General features: G+C 48.2%; 1 protein-coding gene across 1 annotated transcript in view; it reads right to left on the reverse strand.

Moving 5' to 3' along the window:
* Nucleotides 1–21,376, reverse strand: part of ZNF536 (zinc finger protein 536) — a 229,970-nt gene that overhangs the window by 55,926 nt on the left and 152,668 nt on the right. The gene's annotated exons all lie outside the window — the stretch shown is intronic.

Raw genomic sequence — 21,376 nt, forward strand, 5'->3', positions numbered from 1 at the left:
GGAACGGCACTCAGGGGCTGACACAGGACGGTGCACCCTGTCGGGAGGCAGCTGTCTGTTGCTCAGTGAGGTGGGTGGATCAAGGGTCTGGGTCCCGGGTCTCTGGATCTTGGTGAACTATAGATTTACAGACCCAGGCCACCCTGTCCCATAACCCCAAGGCAAAGGGACAGTGACCCCTTTCGATGGAGAAACAATGGTGGGGTGAAGAAGAAATCCAAAGTTTTGGGGGTGTCCCTGCCCATCTACTTTTCATTGCTGTATCTGGGCAAGATCCTCAACCAGTCTGTACCACACAAGCAGTTTTTTAAAAAGACATTTGAACTAAAAAAAAAAGTTTAATTGATCTTCATTTCTCCCCAAAGTAGCATGCTATTTGACTCAGTTAAATGCAGTTTTTAAAAACTGGCTCGAGTGTGTGTATACACAGCCTTTATTAAGCTTTTAAAATTTCAAATCCCTCTGTGTGTGCAAATTACAGCCATTTGCATGACGAGGGACACAGGACATGGGCGGTGTGCCTTTAGACATACAACAATGCCAAAAGGACTATTGATGACTCATACCTACTTTGTTGACATTTTTGACTGATGGTGTTTCTGTAACTTGATTCAGGCCTGTAGCCTGCCCTAGAGGGCACAGACCTCACGCCTCTGCTTCCCCTGCCCGACGGCACCCACGATAGCCATCAGTGCCAGGCTCTTTGGTGTTATGTAGGTCGAGCGGCCCTTGGGTTTACAGGAGGATTTGGCCTTCTGATTTGGTGTAGAATTTACAACCTGAGAGCGATGTTTCAGCGTGCAGATCTGGGTTGTATGTGCTGTAAAAGGAAACGAGGTCAAGCTAGGAGAGAATAAGTGCATCTGAAGAGGCTTCCCCAGTCTTCAGCTCAGAGGTGTGAAACCCCTCCCTGTGGCCACCCCTTCACAGGGGCACCTGCTGGTACCAGTGCCTGAAAGCCACCGGGTGTGCACCCTTCACGGGGCCGTGCTTTAGTCTGTGTCCCTTTAGCCTGTGTCCCAGAGGCCTAGAAGGAAGCAGATTCCATGAGGTGAGTCGAGAATACAGCCTGGGAGTGAGGGAGCCACAGAAGCACATCCGTCAGGTACGGGGGAAGCCAGCAGCACTGCTCAGGGTGCAAGGAAAGGAGAACGTCCAGGCTGAAGCTGACTCGGGAGGGAAGATTTCCAAAATGACACGTGGGAAAATTTACAACCCCCTAAAAGCCACCGTGGGAGCCAGGTTCCTCTTGGACTGGTTGTCAGGGGGGCCTCCAGACGTCACGCTTCCCCTAGAACAGCTGAGGGCATCAAAAACAGTTTAACTACCGAAGGGTCGGCACTCCCTGCCCCAAATTACAAGTTAGTGATGCTATCAGCCCTTGGAAAGGGAAATACTGACTTCTGAGTTGGGGGCTTAGCAAGGTAGTGCTGGAACTGAATTCACAATGCTTTTCCTAAAGATGTTAGGAGGCACGGCACAAAGCACAGCTTATTGAAATAAGTGGTGACAACTGCTAAGGAAAATGAAAAATAGACGGTTTGCCTTCCTGTCCATAAAGGGAAGGTGAGAGCAGATGCCAGCAGCAGACAAGCATTTCCCAAGGAGAGGAAAACCTTTCCGAAGGAAATCAGCATCACAGCAGAACAGGTGAGAAAGAAATTAGAGTGTCTGAAGGCTGATAACTCTGGGACCGGATGGGAACCATCTTAGAATTTGTGCAAGAGGAGACAAGGAAACAGGGGAACGATTAGCAAATACCTTTTAAAAGTACCCTGGGAAACTGGAGAAGCAGCAGTGGACGAGAGCCCTTATGCAACACCTATATTTAATAATGACTCTGAGGGAGATCTAGGAAATTAAACACCAGTAAGCTTGACTTGAGCGGTGGGGAAGATATTGGAAACACTAATCAGGGACAAAATAGGGAAAGTTATGATTTAATTAAAGATATTCAGCATGGATTCACAAAAGGGAGATCATACGTAACAAAACTAATAGAATATTTTGAAAAAGTAACAAAAAGGAATTGAAGAGGGAAACCAGGGGTATAATTTACTGGGACTTTAAGAAAGCTTTTGATGCACTGCCTCACAAAAGGCTAATCTCCAGTGGTGGGGAGTTTGGGTATGAGTGTGGTGGCGGGTGGAGAATGAATGAAGAATTGTCTGAACCGGGGGTACTTGTGAGCATTACCATGAAGAGATTAGGATAAAGGGAGGAGACTGACTGCTGGAATTTCCCGAGATCTGAATTTTTCTAATTAATTTTTTTTAACATAGCGCATCAGCAGCCTTGCTTAGGAAATGTGTCCAAATGTGATGAATTCCTCCTGCAGGTATAGTATCGAAGGGCAGGTGCCAGTTCGTGCTATAAGGGCAACAGCATCGGGAAGGATTTTGTTGAAATTTGGGGAATACATGACTGTTCCTAAATACGATAAGACTGTTTTTGACCAACAAGGGGGCGTAGCCACTAACTGCCCTGTGAATAATGAACACAAAGATGGAGGCTATGATATGACTAAGGAGCGGAAGCCCTGTGATCTGGGCGGCTCGACAGCAGCGCCCCCTGATGGCCACAGACACACCTTCACAGGCACACACACCCCTCCACTGGCCGGTGCCCACACACCCACACCCACACTCACACACTACACAGGGACACCCTAACACACCCCGTGCCTTGCAAAGATGCACACGTTCACGCAACACATACCTCTACACACCTTCACGAACACACTAAGGGTACACACACAGTTGTGAACATGCATGCACATGCTCGGGCAGATCCTGAGACTGTTCTGCACAAGTAGGTGGAAATGGCAAGTGTAAAAAGAAGAACTTAACTACTTTCCACCTGGAAATACTGGGAGGCACATTGGGAAAAAAGGCCCCCTTAGTCACATTACTGTAATCATAGATGCCACGGGAATGAAAGGAGAAGCAGAGGGACCAGGAGATACAAAAAGACCTTTGTTACTACAAGCCAAACCAGATCTGAGTACCTTCTCTGACGAAATATCGAGGGACACGGGACTCAGGAGCGATAATGACAGAAATCCCCAAAGGGGCCCAACTCTCGCCCTCAGAGAAGAGCTGCAGACGCGGTAGCAGGAGCCGGAAGAAGATGGTGACCCAGATCTGGGACCTGCTGTCCTCAGAACTCTGACCTGAGTCTGACCCAGGAAAGAACCAGGCTGGGCAAAGTCCTGGGGAACTCTCCAAAAATGTCTTAGTATTTGCCAAACAAATGCTTCTTCATTCTTGGGAACACAAAAACAATACTAAGGATCAGAGCAATGACCAATAGTCAGAACCATGTGTATTTAGGGGAAGCTCCATGCTACAGGGCAGTGACTGCCATCTGAGTGGGATGCAGCCACCGACACACAAGGTTCATCTACAGGGTTGGTGTTAAAATTCCCTCCCTACTCATAAAGTTATGACCAGCCTATGGAGAAGATATAGCTATAGACATAGATTCTAACATGTGTGTGTTAGAATAATTTGAACCTCATTTACCTTTTCCATCATTCATTGATATTAAAATGTGACTTGGATAGTATCCAAATTTAAAAGGTCATTTAGGATGGAAAGTTGCAAAACGAAGGATACAGGTCTTCCTCATTAATAATAACAATATTGCCCAGTGGTCATCTCCTGCAATGCAAAGGGGCAAAGCATTCATTCAAAAATCAGATTTTAAAAAGAAGTGTCCACTGTAACTTCCCTCTCCATTTTTGTAATTCTATCCCTGGAGATGTTCATGTCTTAAATCCAATAGCTATGAATTAATATTCAGAGACTACAAAATAGGGATGAAAGACAGAAGGAAATTTTTTTTAAAAAAAGAACATAGCAGAATTGCAACCTGCCCTGTTTTGGCATCAGGGGCCCTCCGCCAACATGGCCCAGAGGTAACCAACGTGAACAAGCACACCATGTCCAGATAAAACTGGAACACAGGACTGGCTTAGGACCTGTGGCTCCACTGCTATGTAATTGTCATTTCTGCAGCTCTCTCCACCCTACGAAGAATTTTTTTTTTTTTTTTTGGCGGTACGCGGGCCTCTCACTGTTGTGGCCTCTCCCGTTGCGGAGCAACAGGATCCGGACGCACAGGCGCAGCGGCCATGGCTCACGGGCCCAACCGCTCCGCGGCATGTGGGATCTTCCCGGACCGGGGCACGAACCCGTGTCCCCTGCATCGGCAGGCGGACTCTCAACCACTGCTCCACCAGGGAAGCCCCCTACGAAGACTTTTATAACTCTTGCGCGTTATAAGGGAAAAGGCATAAACAGAAACCAAAAAAATACTTGTCTTAAAATTGTCTTTAAATCCTTCAATTTTTCATTCAAAGCAAATTTGGGGATTTCTACTTTGCCTTCTAAAGCTAGAAAATCCTTCTTACACTCTGGAGCCTATTCAAATATGACCTAGGGCAGTATCTGCAGGGGCCAACTCTTAAAGGGAGCAAAAAGTTAACTGGGGGAGCTCTAAGCCCCCCCGATCAGATCCACATACTCCACCCCAAAGCGACTCTAAATAGATCCATGAGATACATGAAAACTCGCCTCGCACCTCCCACTTCCACATAGCTGTTCCCCGAAGGCCCCCTTCCAGAAATCCCTGTGCTGCCCATGACAGCACCCCAGAGTAGAAAAAGGCTTTCGAAGGAAAACAAAGGGTTAACAAGTACCTGTCAGGAATGTCCCTTGAAATCAGTCATTGAGAATCATCTGTCAGTAAGACAAAATTAATTACTACATGTAAAGTGAAGAAATCAATGTAAATTAAACACTGTATAAAAGTTTAGGACACCTTGATTGTTAAATAATTACTGATACACTGTGTGAATCTTCAACGAGCCCTAGCAGGGACATGGCTCGTGGGACTCTTTCCAAATCTTCCCAAAGTTGAGTTTGGGTCTTGGGGTTTTCTATCACTTCTACTTCCAGTTAGGTTCGGAGGTTTGGACAGTGCCCCAGCAAACACAGTAACTTGCAAAGTTCAGTAACATTTTAGCAGTTTTCGGCATTCAAGGCTGGTAAGAAGGACACAACCTCAGTTGAAAGGTTAGACTTGTGAACTCAGCAGAAGAAGCACCCACCTCGCCACAGGGTCCCCAAGAGCTTGGGAAATTACCATGCTACCCGGTGCAAATATTTCATTAATTTATGCAAAGCTGGTTTGTTTTTTTTTTTTTTCTTTTTTTTTTTTTTTTTTTTTGCGGTACGCGGGCCTCTCACTGTTGTGGCCTCTCCCGCTGCGGAGCACAGGCTCCGGACGCGCAGGCTCAGCGGCCATGGCTCACGGGCCCAGCCGCTCCGCGGCACGTGGGATCTTCCCGGACCAGGGCACGAACCCGTGTCCCCTGCATCGGCAGGCGGACTCTCAACCACTGCGCCACCAGGGAAGCCCGCAAAGCTGGTTTTATTTATGAAATCAAGTCAGTCATTAGAAATATTTTAAACATGATCATGATTTAAGATGTATCTTTTGCACTTCGTTGAATTTCTAAGACCCAACTCCGTGGCTTCTTGGTGTTGACGTGAAAGGGTAAAAGAAAACCCCAGGGCTGAGGCTACTGTAAATCACAGGCCTCAGTCATGTCCCTTAGGGAGCTGGGCAGTGTACCCTGCAGCCCTACCTCTCCCATTCTGGCAAAGAGATACAGTCTACAGACACTTGATCCCTCACCGAAGGAGTCAAAGAAGGCATTTGCTGGCTCATCTGCCTCACCCTCAGACAAAGCCCTCTGCATCATCAGCTCAAACCAGACTGGAACATTCTGCAGCACATGTTTTCTTTCTGAGTGGGATCTAATCTGTTGTCAGAGTTGAACCCCCTGCAGGAACTTGTGAGGACCAAGGTTTCCTTCTGAAACTTCAGCCCCACTTCAGGATCATTCGGCTTTCCCCTTGTACTGGGAGCTCAGGGCTCTCAGAGCTGTGTTTTCCCTAGTCTCCCTGACCTTCTAGCCACCTAACACCTGTCAGTCTCCCTCAAACCTGTCGGGCACTTCCTTCTCCATTTGCTGGTCCTGGGAGTGATTCCATTATCGTAGGGACTCAACTGACAGCCAGAGGTAGAGGGCAGGCTGCCATCCCTCAGGGGCTGATCCAATAGAAGAACTTTCTCTCACGAAGACCCACAAACCCCATGGCTGAAATGGACCCTGAGCGACCTCCAAGTATACTTTGCAGAAACCAATATACAAAAATAAAAAAATTACAATATACAATTTGTAAAATTAAGGAGCTGAAGATTACTCAGGAAAGGACGATTTGCATTGCAAACGAACTTTCTGATTTATAGAGTCACCACGGGGTTCCTTACATGAGTCACCAATCTAAAATAGGATTCAGCTCACAGTGCCTCTAAAAGGGGATTCGGTTGCCAAAATTCAATTTACACACCATATCAGCAACAGCTCCCATCAATACAGTCATTGGAAGAGTGAGGTGCTCCTGCAGACTTGATTTTACTTTCTTCTCAAAAGGTTTTCCTGCACGCATACCTTCACTCTCAACACACTGGCCTTCCTTTGGTTTACTAATGTTACCCTTAACCCTTGGCAATCGGGGTCCCTTTCCACTCACAGCTCGGGGCTCTTTAGGGGTGCCCCACCTTCAGCCAGACATTGGGTCTCTGCCACAAGAAGTTGCCCAAGTCCTCCTGCCTCGCACCATGTCTGATATTTGGGGTGAAGTGACTGCCCATTTGACGAGTATATTCAATGCTTAAAATAAGTTAAAGAGCACAAAAATATTCTATTATTTGATTCAGTAACTCCATTTCTAGTAATCTGCTCTAGAAAAATAATCTAAAGTGTGAGGGCACGGGGGGATTAAGGGGGGCTACCTTTATGTCCAAAGACATTCCCCGCATTATATCTGTAAAACTAAAAAAGGAGGAAACAACCTAAATATTCAACAATAGGAGAAATGACTATAAAATCCCAAATAGGATATTCTATTACAACCATAACTTTGGACATTCAAAGAGTTTTAATAATTTGAGAAAATGTTCGTATTACACGTATATATTACATAAAAGTCCTGGCCTTTTACGTAAGTCCGTACAAAGTCATACGTACGGTATGATTATAATTACGTAAAAGGTAGCACAGGAAGAAACCTAAAAGGAAATAAACCCAAACTGTGGCAGTCTTCATGTAGTGAGAAATGGAATGTTTTCTCCTATTTTTTAATAATTGGACAAGAAAAAAGTAAAGGTTGCTCTTATTTCTAGAAAACATAGTTGATTTCTATTTTAAAAAAGGAAAACATATCAGGTTAAAAGCAGTGAATTAAAAGTAAGTTTCAATTAACTTTGATATTTATTGTTAAAAACAAAAATTTCTATTAATGTCAAAGATCTTAGTTCACTCGCATCATAAAATCCTTTATTTAAATATTTTATACTTGAAATGTCATTATGCCCTAGGTGTGGGCAGGTCCCAGCTGTCAATGCAGAGGTAACTAACCCAGACTGAAGCTGGGTCAGGAGCTGCACGTACATGGGAACGTGTGCAGCCTCACAGGATGGTAAGTTTCCCAGAACTCTGCTTCTAGGCTCCTGATAGGGTCGTGGTACCCGACCTGTGCAGGTGAACAACATGCCCTCAGTGGCAGGGCTGTGAATGACATCATCCTGTCTCTCCCACATGGCCTAGCACAGGGTCTGGTACAAAGCAATATCTAAATAAACGCTACATGAGGAATGAGTGTCCTTTGAGTGTGACTCCTGCTGTCTTGCCCAGAATAACTACCAAGTCTGCCACTTCTCTATGTTCTCAAGTGGAGGCCCTGCACAGAGATGGAGATTTGGGAGTCACTGAGGAATGCCAGGTCAGCAAACCTCCCTGCCATGCAAGTGGGTAAGGTGGAGCAGGTGGGAAGCTCTTGGGCTGAGAACAAAGACAGACTGGGTTTGGATCTTGTCCCTGACTCTTCCTAGGAATAAACTCATTATGCCTCAACTTGCCAATCCTTAGAATTGGGAAAAATAATCTTATTCCCTAGGGATTTGGGTGAATCAGAGGGAGAGAAGTAAGTCTGATTTTAAAGGCTCAACAGTACTGAGTGCCAAACAGAAAAAAAAAAAAAAAATCTGGTTTCTGTTTATTAACGTGTTATTTTACTTCGACTTCTGGCTGTGGCAAAAGGCTTGTATCAAATCAATGGTCCCAAAGAGAACAAATAGAAAAAACTGCATCATAAAATTGTGTGTGTGTGTGTGTGTGTGTGTGTGTGTAAATTATTTTAAGGCGTAAGAAAGTTATGCAAGAAGCCAGGACGTGAGGGCCCCAGATTCTAGCAAGAAGGGAACAGGAGAGCTGGGCCTGGTTTTGGCATTTCTTTTCCCCTTGAGGCAGTTGTGTATTTACAAGTGGCAGCTGAGACACTGGGAAGCTACCCAGAGCTTTCCAAGGGACCAAAGAGATAAAAATTAGAATTCAGGGCCTGGCAAGGTGGAAGGTACCAGTAAATACCCAATGCTTTCAGTTATGACTCCTGCAGGGACACACTTAGAAGAAAGGGCAGATAGAAAATAAACAAACCCAATTTCTAATTGGCTTAAGTGATCTTCCCCGAGACTAATGGCCTTCTGGAAACAAAAGTAAATCTTCCCTAGAAGGATGCAGCATCATCTACAGCTGTGCTGTCCAATATGGTAGTCACAAGCCACAAGTGCCCTTTGAGCACTTGGGATGTGACTTTGTCAGAATTAAGCTGTGCTGTGAGTATAAAATACTCACTGGATTTCCAGGACTTAGTACAAAAAAATCATAAAATATCTCATAAATATTTTTATATTGGTTACATTTTCAAATGATTATATTTTTGACAACTAATGTTAAATAAAATATATCTTGTTTCTTTGTATTTCTTTAATGTGACTACTGTAAAATTTAAAATTACATATGTGGCTCACATTCTATTCCTATTTGGCAGTGCTGATCTAGAGGCTAAAATTTTCTAAAAGTTTTAAACACAATGTTTGACATTTAATTAAAAATTACCAGGCAGGGCCTTCCCTGATGGCGCAGTGGTTGGGAATCCACCTGCCAATGCAGGGGACATGGGTTCGAGCCCCGGTCCGGGAAGATCCCACATGCCGCGGAGCAGCTAGGCCTGCGCACCACGACTACTGAGCCTGCGCTCTGGAGCCCGCTCACCACAACGACTGGAGCCTGTGTGCCTGGAGCCCATGCTCCGCAACAAGAGAGGCCACCTCAGTGAGAGGCCCGCACACCACAACGGAGAGTAGCCCCCGCTCACCACAAGTAGAGGAAGCCCGCGCGCAGCAACAAAGACCCAACGCAGCCAAAAATAAACAAAATAAAAATTAATTAATTAAAAAAAAAATTACCAGGCGCACCATGAAGTAAGACCAAATGAACAAAAATAGGGATTAAAAAATGAGACAGCAGGTAATAGAAACAGACCCACCAAAGCTACAGCTATGGAATTAAAGAGAGACTTTACAGACTTTAAAATAACAGTAATTAAGATAGTTAAGAAAACAGATGACAAGGTGAAGAATTTTGGCAGAAAATTGGAATCTATAAAAGAAATGAAGTGAAAATTTTAGAATTAAAAATACACTATCTAAAATTAAAAGCTAGGTAGGTAGTTTTGACATACCTGAAGAAAGAATTCGTTAACTGGAAGAAGATTCCAATTGTTAAGTACACCGGTGTGCTCTGCTCTTGACCCTAAAGATATTTAAGTTTTGCACTTGTGCTAGTCTGGCTCATGGCTACCTTCCAATGCCCTCAGGAGCCCGCAAGATCTCCTTCTCAGAGGGTCAGAGAGCCGAGCGATACTGGATACCACGACCCTAAAAGCCGTCATGACAGGTGCAGGAGACATGCTAAAACCAACAGAGGTCTGGGTCAGGCCCTAGAGAGGACCAGCCACACCGGCCAGGACTTTCAGGCCTTCCATCAAGTTTAGCCTTGATATTCCCCAGAGATCAGAAGCAGCATCGACAGGACGGCCCTACAGCCCCACAAGGTTTTCTGACTGGAACATTCCGGGAAGAGATTTCAGGGCTTGGCTGGGCCACTTCTGGGTGGTCCATGAAGAAGCCACCGGATGTTTATGTTGTTCTGTGATGTCCTAAACATCCAGCAGAAAAGCAAAGGACAGAGGGAAGAAGCCTTCCATTCTGTCCACACAGCACTGGCCTTGCACAGAACCTTTGGAAATACCTTGCTGCCTTGTTTAACCCTCACCACAAAGAAAGACACAGCCTTCCTCAGAAGAGCAGTTTGAGAGCTTACAATCTTCATCAATTTTAATACCAGAAGGTCACTGAAAGTGGAAACTAATAAGCTGCTCTCACCAATCATCTGAAAGGAGAAAAGGGCCTGAGATTCTAGAAGAAGAGATTTGACTTTGGATTCTAAGAAGAGCTTCTTGATAATCAAGTGAGCAGTATGTTAAAACATGCATTTCTGTTGCTCTTTAGATGGAAACTCCAAAAGGCTACCCACAAAACAAAAGGGATAAACACTTGTTTTATCCAAAATGAGATGTCAACTGGCAAGGAAGTGTCCAAACTCCCGTACCAGCCCCCAAATTGAGGCTCTAGGAGGGTTGATTTTGAAAAGACAGAGATCTGCACAGTAGAGTAGTTCTTTGGGGCACGTTGCTGGTATGGTCTGGTCATCAGCCCTCCTTCCATGGGGGAGGGACAGGGGCTGCTTCCTCCCTTTCAAGCTTAGTGAATGGAAACTCAAAGTGAGCCTGTCCCGTGTCCCTTGGCATCAGTGGCACATGAGACCACTTCAGGACCCAGCTTAGAAAAGTCAAAAGGCTGGAGGCCGCAGGGATGGCAGGCCAAGGGGAGGAGCCATGTGGGAGAGTGGTTCCACTTCCAAAGATATTTGGAACAAATGAAAAGTTGTTTCTCAAGGTCCAGATGTGGGTCACTATGAAAGGGAGCCCCTGCAAATATCCACTGTAAAAGACTTGGCCCCAGAAGCCACTGGAAGGACAACCTCAATAGGAAGAGACTGGATGTTTACTACGGAATTCAGTATCTGAGGGGCTGGCAGTCAACAGAGAGAACATTCTAAAACCGTCGGGGACCAAACCCTGAAGATGCAAGACAGTCTGCAGAGAACCCCAGAAAGCACCCAGCCCAGGGGAAAACACCTGCTGTGGCCATACAGCCAGCCCTGACTTCTCCTAGATTTTACCCTACGTGGGTGGGGGAAAACTAACTCCACAAAATGGGTTTAAATAGGCAGAAAGAATAATGTTATTCATTGCCTCCACCCTGTAGACTTTTCTCTTTAAGTATAGAGGTGATCAAGATACCTGCTGGTTGGTAAAGAGAGGGAAGCTCCTTGCTTGAAGAACATGCAGAATTATCACCCTTTAACAAGCAATGCAACCTGACCCTTTGGTTTTATCCACAAGGAGATGGAGGCCCAAGGAGGAGGGAGCCGGCACTCAGGAACGGTGGCGCCTGGGCAGCCATCTGGTCCCACCTCCACCAGAGGAAGGTGACGACCCGTCACAGACTCAGCAAACGGGGCCCCGACTCTCCTTCTCCGTGTGTTAGTGACCCAGATGATCTCATTTCCTTTATCTCTAAAATGATGGTGGCCAAGCCCGCAATTCCTATGGGGCTGGCCACCACCCTGAAGTTGGGTGACCCCCCTGAGCAACATGCCAAAGGCCAGAGGTATTGGGGTGAGAAAATGCACTTAAGCTGGGCCGTTCTTAATACCTTCTCTCAGGAACACTTCTGGCACCTTGCAGCTCGTGAGAGGCCCACAGAAGGGCTGCACCCATCATCCGGGTTGCCCGGAGTGAGTCCGAAACTGCCAGCTCAGAGAGCGCCACATGGCAGGGAGCTGGGTGTCCAGCAGGCAGAAGAGGAGGTAAGCTCTCTCTGCAGTGCCCTGCTGTGTTTGGAATCCCCATCCAAGAGGCAGCGTATGGAACTGTGCACGGATCTGCTGTCTCATAATGAAATGGTAATGGGAGGCAGTCCGGAGCGCTTCTCCACGCAGCCACCAGCGGATGCCGTCCACAAGGGGGGCAGCTGCTCCTCCAATCTGCCTGCTTTTTCAAGTCCACACTTTCTTTGGAGACCAAGGACACCCTCAGCCACACCCAGGAGCTGTCATTGCCTCAGAGAACCATCTGCTCTTAGACTCTCCCCCTAACTCTTGGGGCGCTCCTTGCTCCCAGCCGGAGCCCCGGGGAGCCAAGACCCCATCCACGTGGAAGGAGAGGGCAGCTTCCAGCCCCGGCAGGGAGCCATCTTGGAGAGCAGTTGTACCAGTGCCCAGTACTCTGAACTGCACACTCTCCCTCCCTTTGTTAAGATAATAATACACACAAAACAACAACAACAGCAACAACAAAAGCCAAATAAATGATAAGCTCCGAAAAGAGCAGGATGGGACTGTCATCTTTTCCAGATACCTGTTCACCACAGCGGATGGCCCGTGCCAACACTGAGCCGTGTCCAGTACACACCATATGCCTGTTTCTTTACTTAGTGCTGTTTGGGATGGGAATCCTTCAGAGAATGGAAGGTCCCCACGTGTTTGGCAAGTCAGACAAGGACACCAGCTGAATGTGCACAGGGATGCTGTGTCCCTGAATGCAGGCGCGCGCGCACACACACACACACACGCTCTGTTCTTCTTTTCCAGGCCGTTTATAACTTTGCCCATCAATTGCTTTTTCTGAGAACAGTAACTAAATTAAAATAAGTTCGGTGCTAAGAAAATGGAGCAAATGAAGATTGACTTAATCACACTTTTGCTCGAATCATCTAACCGAAATTTTGGCCAAGAGTGCTGTCAGACACACACGCGCCAGGTACACAAACACTCACACTTAATCTACTCGCTTTTGAGATTGGCTCAGAAGGGGCTTTGGAGATATGGAGATGGTGAGTTGCATTCCCAGGATGAGAATCCTATCCCCTTTCTCGTCCGATTGTTTGAGTTTGTAATGGAGGCTAGACTCGGGTCCTGGCTTCATTCACACACACAGACGCACATCCACCGGCATTAAGTGGAGGGAACCACAGAGGGGACAAACACAGACCAACAGGAAATCAATGGTGTTTCATCATTGCAGGACCCTGGGCTATTCCAGTTGTCGGCAGGGATCTGCTTGTCTGCCGCTGGCCCTGGTGCATGGGAGACACTCCTCGGCTAACGCCTTTGGGATGCGTGAGAGGAACTGCCGGGGGTATAGCGGAGCCTTGCTGATGCCCATGATGGTAAGTATGTGGCTGCCCCAGGAAACGGTCTCTCCTTTCCCCTAGGAAATGAGGAAACTGGAAACGTGGCAAGAACCTCTCAAGGGTAATCGTTTTTCCTGACTGGTATCTTAAGCTTGTCAAGTTCTTAGCCAGAGCTTTCCAAGGCGAGTTTGGAAGAAGCATATGGCGCTCGCCCAGTCCATATGACTGGCTGAGCGTCGACCACTACTGTTGATACAATATATCACTTTTTTCTCAATATTATGACAGCATTTGTCAATGAAAATTAAATTACTGTCAAACTTATCCTGCTAACTTACGGCACAACCATCAGAGAAAGCCAGCACCGCGCCTTAAGCCAGTGGGACCTCGTCTCTACGCTCAACCGAGATGTGGGAGAAAAAGATGTGTAAGACTCTGATGCCAGTAGAGGTAGACTGCCAAGCTAGCACAAGGATGAAACAGAATTGACCTTCCTGCAGCCCCCGCTCCTGGGAAGGGGCTATGGTGGGGTAGGGGCAGGGGAACATCAGCAAGGGCACACGTACGCAGGATGGCAGTGTTACACGCATGTGCTGGCTAAAAGGGGGGAAAAGTTACATCTTTAAAATCAGAGATCCTTGGGGTGTGTTTACAATCTGCTATTGACATACTGAAGCCATAATATGGAAACGTTTAAAAGCTAGATTATGTCTGAAACTAGCATCAGCTTCTTCTCTACCTTTGAACAATGTCAGTTTTCAGTCCAGTATCTAAAATGGAAGATTTTCTTGTATTTTCCCACTATGGAAGTGAACTGATTGTGAAATTTTTAAAGTTTCTAAAAATTCACCCTTAAAATTGACCATTTTTCTCTTTGATCACCTTATTGGAAAGTGTTTGGAAGCAAAAGGGTGGCTGGCCGAATAGTGGCAGGTGGTAGTGGTGGGTCATCCAGGAATCACAGGGCCTGTGACATGATTGGCCTGGTCTTTCATTTCTGGTCCTCTTCCTGTCTCCCACCACATCCTAGCCCCACACCCATGCACTCAACTTCCCCATCTTCTAGCGAAAATACCTTGGGATTGAGACCGACCGATGGAGCCTGACTGAGATTTTGACTTCTTTCTTTTTTTTTTCTCTGTACCTTTCAAGAACAAAATCTCACACTAATTTCCGCAGGCAGGGGCTTCAGCAACTGATTGTTATGATTAGCATTGGCAAAGCTCCTTGGAAGGAGTGAACACACATAGATTGGGGCCTGGGCAGGGCTCCTTGTTTTCACAGAATCATGTCTTCCTGTAAGAACATTCCAGAGTAATGCGCATGGCTAATCTAGAAAGAGGAATAGAAAATGCATTCCCAACAAACATTAGGACATCACTATCGTCTTTACTATCACACCAAACAATTAAAAACCCATAAAAAGGAGACGGTTTCCAAAAGCTACGGTTTCATAATTTCAAACAGAGGCTCATTCTCTTCTGTGTGAGGTCTTCCGAGACCTTTCACCTTGGACCCTCTCCAGGAGGGGTGCCTGTAAATGCAGAGCCCGTGAGCTCTGACACCCCTGAAGAAGGCCCCCCTGTCGCCTTGGGAGGTGGCATTTGGGGCCATGTTTTACACGCCCAAAAAGCAAACAAGAGCTCCTCTTCTCACAGTGAGTCTCCAGCTATCAGCTGAGTCCTCAATGGCTCAGAAAGGGAAGTGTTCTCTCTTGAGGAGAATTGCCCCCCATTATTTCTTGAGTGCTCTGCTGATGGAGCGCTAGCTGAGGTGAAGGATGTTTTCAACAATGCGGACACCTGCGTGGCCCTCAGGATACCCGGGTTAGCACAGCAGAAGGAAGTGAGTTCAGGAGCGGGTCTGGAGCCTTCTCCCCTGCCCCCCTCACCTGTGGCCCCAGAGAATCACCCCCTAAGGAGTCACAGTTCACTCAAGACTAGCAGTGGCAATGGGAGCGACCCACTCTTTCTTTATTCGATAAAGGTGGGCCAGAGAAAGCTGATGGGCCTTTCTCTTCTACAGGAGGATCCAAATATTTGCAACTGGCTCTACCCAGCTGGGTAACGGGAACATCACAGAACAATCTTTGCTCCGCTGTCAAAAGTCCCAGCCTTTCGCTGAAGACACGTCCACAGACCCTGGCAGGAGGGGAGACTCAGGTCTGGAGGCTGGACCTGCCACGGGCTGCAGGATCTCAGCGCAGCCACGGCGAACTCCCGGCACCGGCAGTCGGATCTCCAGCCCAAAACTGTTCTCCCCAACACAAAGAGGGGCAGCCTGGCGGTGTAACAAAAGCCGGTGTGGGTGGCAAGGTGACTGCACATTTCAGCTTGAATGCTCCAGTGTGGGGCTCGCACCTGATCACCAGATGCTTCAAGCAGATGGTCAGGGAGGGGAGAGCCGGCTCCTGGTTGCTTCCGAGGGGCTCCAGGAGAACTAATCCAGAGAGCCGGCCGGGAGTGCCCGGCTGCCTCGCCCAGCCTCCACTCCAGGAGCACTTGCAAGGCTGGAGCCTGTAGTCTCTGTTTCCAGGAAAGGCTTCCAAATATCCAGCAGCACACCTCGAGTGAGGAGCTCAAACTGGGAGTGAAGCTCGGCCAGGCCAGCGGGAGCCTTTTTGTCCACGGAAGCTTTTCGTTTTTAGGATTTCTTCTCTGGATGGTCTTCTGGAACAGGCCAGGCTGCATCTGTTGTCTGATCCAGAAGGTCTCGGTAAATGTGATTCATTTGCAAATTAATTTTTCAGCAAGTGGCTGGGTGAGCAATAAAAAGCAGCCTCCCTGTGGTGCCTAGGCCAGCCTAACTTGCAGCCCTGGGATGGGTTGTGATGACCTTGGCCCAGTGGCGAGTCCTGACAATGACCTAGGCTATGATGGAAGGTGGGAGGAGCCCTCGGATAGGAAGACCAGGCCTGCGCCAAGGAGCGCTTTCTGGAGAACAGAGCGTTTTTCAAAGCTTCCTCTCAGCAGAAGCTGCTGGCAGGGTCTGCAGGCCAGGGCTGAAAGGGAAGCTGAGCCCCACTCTTGTTCCCGCCTGGGGTCTCCTTTCTCTTCCAGGAAACCCATGTTCTTGTGTGCCCAGGCACACAGCCTTGCCAAGGCAGACATGTGCACACGAACTACACACACGCACACACACACACACACGCAGGACACCTCATTGGGAGCATGGTTTTGGGCTGTTTTATTTACCGAGGTACCCCACATCTGGAAAGCGCTTGAGATATACAAGGTGCTCAATAAACATTGTTCAATGAATATGTGAATGAATGAATGACTAAGATCTTCACTAACCCTATTCCCTTGTTTGTTTTCTTCATACGCACAATACTATTCGAAATGACCTCTTTTGCACGTTCATTTACGAGTTCATGGTCCATCTCCCCTCATCTGAATATAAGTTTCATCAGAGCAGGGCCCTCGCCTGATCAGGTCACCTTGGAGTGTCCCCTGCCTGGCCCAGTGCTGGGCACCAGTAAGGATGCGGTGTTTGCTGAATGAATAAGTGAATGAATGTTGCAGTCTCTCCCACCTGCCCAGCCCAGCAAGGGTAGCAGCTGCAGCCCCAGGTGCTCTCAGGCAGGCCCACGGTGCCTCTCACACTCTACCTCAACAGATGAACTTGTAAAGACAATGACCCCCCACCCCAAAGTGCATTTTCCAGGTCAGCACTTCCTCACAGTTCAGGCTGAGCCAGGCCCTACTCCTCGGCACAGTGCCCTGGTGTCTGCTCACTAACTGGCATTCTCTTCGGTTTTGGACTGGGGCCGGGTTGCTCAGATCTGTTGGGTCTGGGCCGAGCAGGGGCCACTGTGCTTGGGTCACTGTGAGCTCCTGCGCAGGGGGGTCTCTCATTCCCCGTGGCCTTGGTATACGCCCGCCCAGCCCTGGGCTGGATAAGAGCATTGGTTTATGAGTGGTACAGGAGTGTCTGGTGGACACAGACTCCCAGCAGATTCCGGGCCACAAGCAGGGCCAAAGCCTAGGAGGGCTGCCTTGTTCGCCAGCTCTGTAACCTTGGGCAAGTTACTTGACCTCTCTGAGCTTCAGCCTTTCATTTATAAAATGCAGGTAATAAGGATGCCCACTTCATAGGGTTGTTGTAATGATCTGGGAGGAAAGTGCTCAGCCCGGTGCCTGGCACTGTGAGAACTGCTCACACTTACCTGGTGCCCTCCCTGTTCCAGGCACTAAGTGTCCACTCGGCAGCTGCAGAGGGTCCCAGCCTCCCCTCTTTCTCTGATGACAACCCCTCCCACAGGAACGGGCATTCAGTAGGTGCCCCAACGTGACTCCTGGATGGACAGGAGCTACGCGGTGTCATGTTTTCCACTTCCTCGGTGCAGGCGGAGGCAGCTGCGGTCTGTGTGAGGGTTCAGAAGTGCAGGGATTAGGAGAGGCAGCGCTGGGGCGATCAGGAGGCCTCGGAGGCCCCTGGGGTGGTGGCAGGGCCCCCGGGCCAGCGCCGTAACAGGCGGCTGTGACTGGTGGCAGACCCCCCGGCCCCAGGCTCTCCCACAAAGGCAAGGATTAGCCCTGCCGCCCTGGCCAGCGGCCAGCTCAGATCATTTCATTTGGCCTACTTAGCTTTCCCCGGGGGTGTGGGGAGGAGATGATTCATCACTGTCTGGGGCACCCTTGTGCACAGAGGCTTCCACCCAAGAGGGGGCTGTGTCCCTGTCAGTCTGTGTGACATGACAGTCACGGTCCCCAGGGCCTCCCCACAGGAAGCCAAGGCGGCTAGGGATGACACTGGTTTGGGGTGGAGGTGTGACGGCCACCCAGAAAAGCAGCAGCGAGGACAGGAATGTGTGCTTCCTGCAGCAGGGCTCAACCGCCTGATGGGGGAGCGGGGTCATGTCTGTGCAATAAGCCTCCCACACCATCCACTCTCCTTCTGTTTCTCCTGCCTGTCTCGGGCAGGGCTGTTGGGCGAAGAGCAAAGCAGAAGCCCTGGTCTCTGTCAGCTCAGGTCTTGGACAGCTCAGAGCTTCACAGAATCTGAGAGTCCAAAGGACTGTAGACACCCTCTTTAGGGTACACAGGGCCTGAGAGGAAGAATTTAAGTGGGGTGCTACAGCCCAGAGAGGTGAAGTAAACTGTCCAAGGTCACACAGCAAAATGGAGGCAGACTGGAACCCAGTTCTCTTGTCTTCCAGCCTAGAACCTTCCTACATATGGTCCCTGTGTCACCTGGGATCTATCCCCAGAAGCATAGAATGGTCAGAGGGACCGACAGGGAGTTGGGTGGGTGGGTGGGGGGGGCGAGCTCCCAGGTCCCTCCCTCAGGAGGGGGCCTAGGTGGGCCCAGAGAGGGCCCCCACCGAGATGAAAGCACTAGCTGAGCCTCCACTACCTGGGGGCCCAACGCCTTGACGAATTACCACCAGCCTGGTTATGTTGCCTCTCTTCCCACATTTCAAGAATTTGGCTGATTCGTTAAATATCCACGGCTGATTTCACAAAAGAACAATGGGAAGAGGGGAGGCCATGAAGATGAGGCTTCAGGCTGCAGAGCCGGCTGGGCGCCCCGGGAGGCGGGCGCTGGCTGGGCTGCTGGGGATGGAGCGCGGGGTCCCGGCACATCCGCCCGGCGTTACCTTCCCTTCTGCACAAGTAATTAAGAAACACCTGTGTTTCTCTGTCAGGCTTCACGTTTGAGGAAAGCCCCCCTGCGCCAGGTAGGGGCCCCCCATCCCCCGCAAGCCCACGGGGCAGCCCATGGCCTCCCTCCCGCGTCTCCGAGGGGGATGCGAGAGGCCTGGGAGCCCCAGCTCCACTGAACCGGCCTCAAAATGGCCGAAGCGCCCCCAGAACTTTGAAATCAGGATCGACTCCTCGACGGGTCTCCTTGCCAACGCTCACGCCCATGCCAGCTTTCTCACAAACGAACAGCTTGTATCCCCATGAAAATCAATGGATGGAACAAATTGTATTAAATTATGTAAAATGATACTAAAGAGCACATTCTACCAGTGAAAAGAAAAAAAGTAACCCCCCAGAAAATCTTACTTTAATAAATCTAGCAAAATTATAGAAGACAATTAGGAGGAAAAAATGCTGAATTTTTATGACACTTAAAGACACATCTCTTGGCCATAAGCAGAGATGCAGGATTTATCCCCTCATAGGTCAGACAGGCGTAATTCTTTTGTGTGTCTGACACCTGTGAATTATTTAGCGCCCCTGTGCACCAGCCAGAGACGTCTCCTGCCTGCTCCCTCAGCGGACACGGACCCGCGCTGGGCGGCACAAACAAGCATGCATCTTTCGGAACCAAATTTCCTCCTCTTTCACATGGATATTCTTTTCCTTGGTAAATAACTGTAATTAGCATTGAACTTGCAATATAACCTCTTGCCTATATGCGGAAAAAATCATTTAAAAATATTTTAGCCACTTCCATCCCTTCAACTCCCTAGCACAGCTACCATTCTTTAAAAAAAAAAAAAAAATCAAGAATGTCCTAAGACATGGTGTTTAATACGTCAGGACACCCTCCTCAGCCCCCACTCCCAGAGGTCATGCCATTCTCTAGCACACGGCCGTTGCGTGGCTGCAAGGCTGCAGAAATAATCAGAACACAGGAAGATCTCAGGTCCAGAGCACGTTTCTGTCTAGAAACGGTTTAAGCTGACTTGGGGGGGGGGTCCCTAAATGCGGTACAGTGGGGGGAAAGCAATTTTGAATCTTTTTTCCCCACCTCTCAGCTGTATGACCTAGAACAAAAGTTTAAACCTGCCTGAGACTGTCTCCTCACCAGCAAGGTGGGTACACACATGCCAACTACCCAGTTCTTATGAGAAGCGAGGTAATTCAGATAATATCAAACTTCCAACACAATTCCCTGCACAAAGAAAACATTTCCTAAACGGTTGCTTCTAATATTTGTGATAAGAATTGTTATAATAGTAATATAATGTATGATATATAAGATAATAATACTGTTTGTAATGATAATCTTCTAATTGTTTAGAATAATTATAATCATTTCTCCTGGCTGTGATGTATAATAGGGCCAGTGCAGGTTGACTGACTTTCCTCTTAAGCCCAGTTTGGAAAGATGTTATCACTTGGAAAATCCAAACACATGAGTTTTGAGATCAATCAGTTCTTGTGCGTCCATTGGTCAAGTGAGTAATGACTCCGCCTGCAGGTCTAGGTCAGAGTGGTGCCCAGAGGGTCATACTCTGAGGGCCACAACAGTCCCTTATCACATCATGGGCAGAGCTCACCTGTGCCCAGTCACCTGCACTCACCTTGAACCCAACCTGAGCTCTGGCCCCATCCCAAGCACTCACTGGGGGGCTCGCTGGGCCAGGCTGCCTTCCAGATGGCTGGGCCATCAGTTCTGCTCCTTAACAAACCCATAATGCCGTGCTTCCTCGGTGCTACGACTCACAGACATTCAAAACTGAACACGTCTGAAGTTAATAATGCAACTTACAGTAGATATTGGGCTTATTTATGGTTTCCCTCAGAAGATGGCCCACTGTATAGCTGATAGTATCTCAAAGTCAAGAATGATAAGAACGTGTGATAATAAGAATGCTACTGAGATGCAAAGTTACATATAGGAAGGATAAACAGCAAGGTCCTACTGCAGAGCACAGGGAATTATATTCAATATCCTGTGATAAGCCATAATGGAAAAGCATATGAAAAAGAATGTATATATTTGTATAAGTGAATCACTTTGCTGTACAGCAGAAATTAACACAACATTATAAATCAGCTATACTTCAGTAAAAAGAAAAAGAATGCTACCACCTAGGAAGCCATCACTCTATATACTAAGTGCTCTCCTAGCACTATAGGATCACTGGGGCTTTGGTTCAGATTCCCGGGCGAGGTGTGGGGAGGACACTGAGGCTCAGAGGAAGGCCCTAGATTCCAGGGCCAGGGCCAGGACTCACAGCAGGAACAGAGATCAAAGGGGGAGCTTTCCTAGATGATCCAGGGTGGGAAGGCTGGGGGCGGGGCTGATGAAACAGGGAGGAGCCTCTTAGGTGTTGTCCTGTGGCCTGTGGGGAGGGAGAGGCAGAAGCATCTGGGGCCCTGATATCACAGAGGGCTAATGTCCCATCCGGGCCAGCAGAAGAGCGGAAGGCCCCTGAAGAATTTCTCAGAAAAGAAATGCA

The sequence above is a fragment of the Delphinus delphis genome, chromosome 20 (assembly GCF_949987515.2).
Source record: "Delphinus delphis chromosome 20, mDelDel1.2, whole genome shotgun sequence".
In the NCBI taxonomy this organism is placed as follows: Eukaryota; Metazoa; Chordata; class Mammalia; order Artiodactyla; family Delphinidae; genus Delphinus; species Delphinus delphis.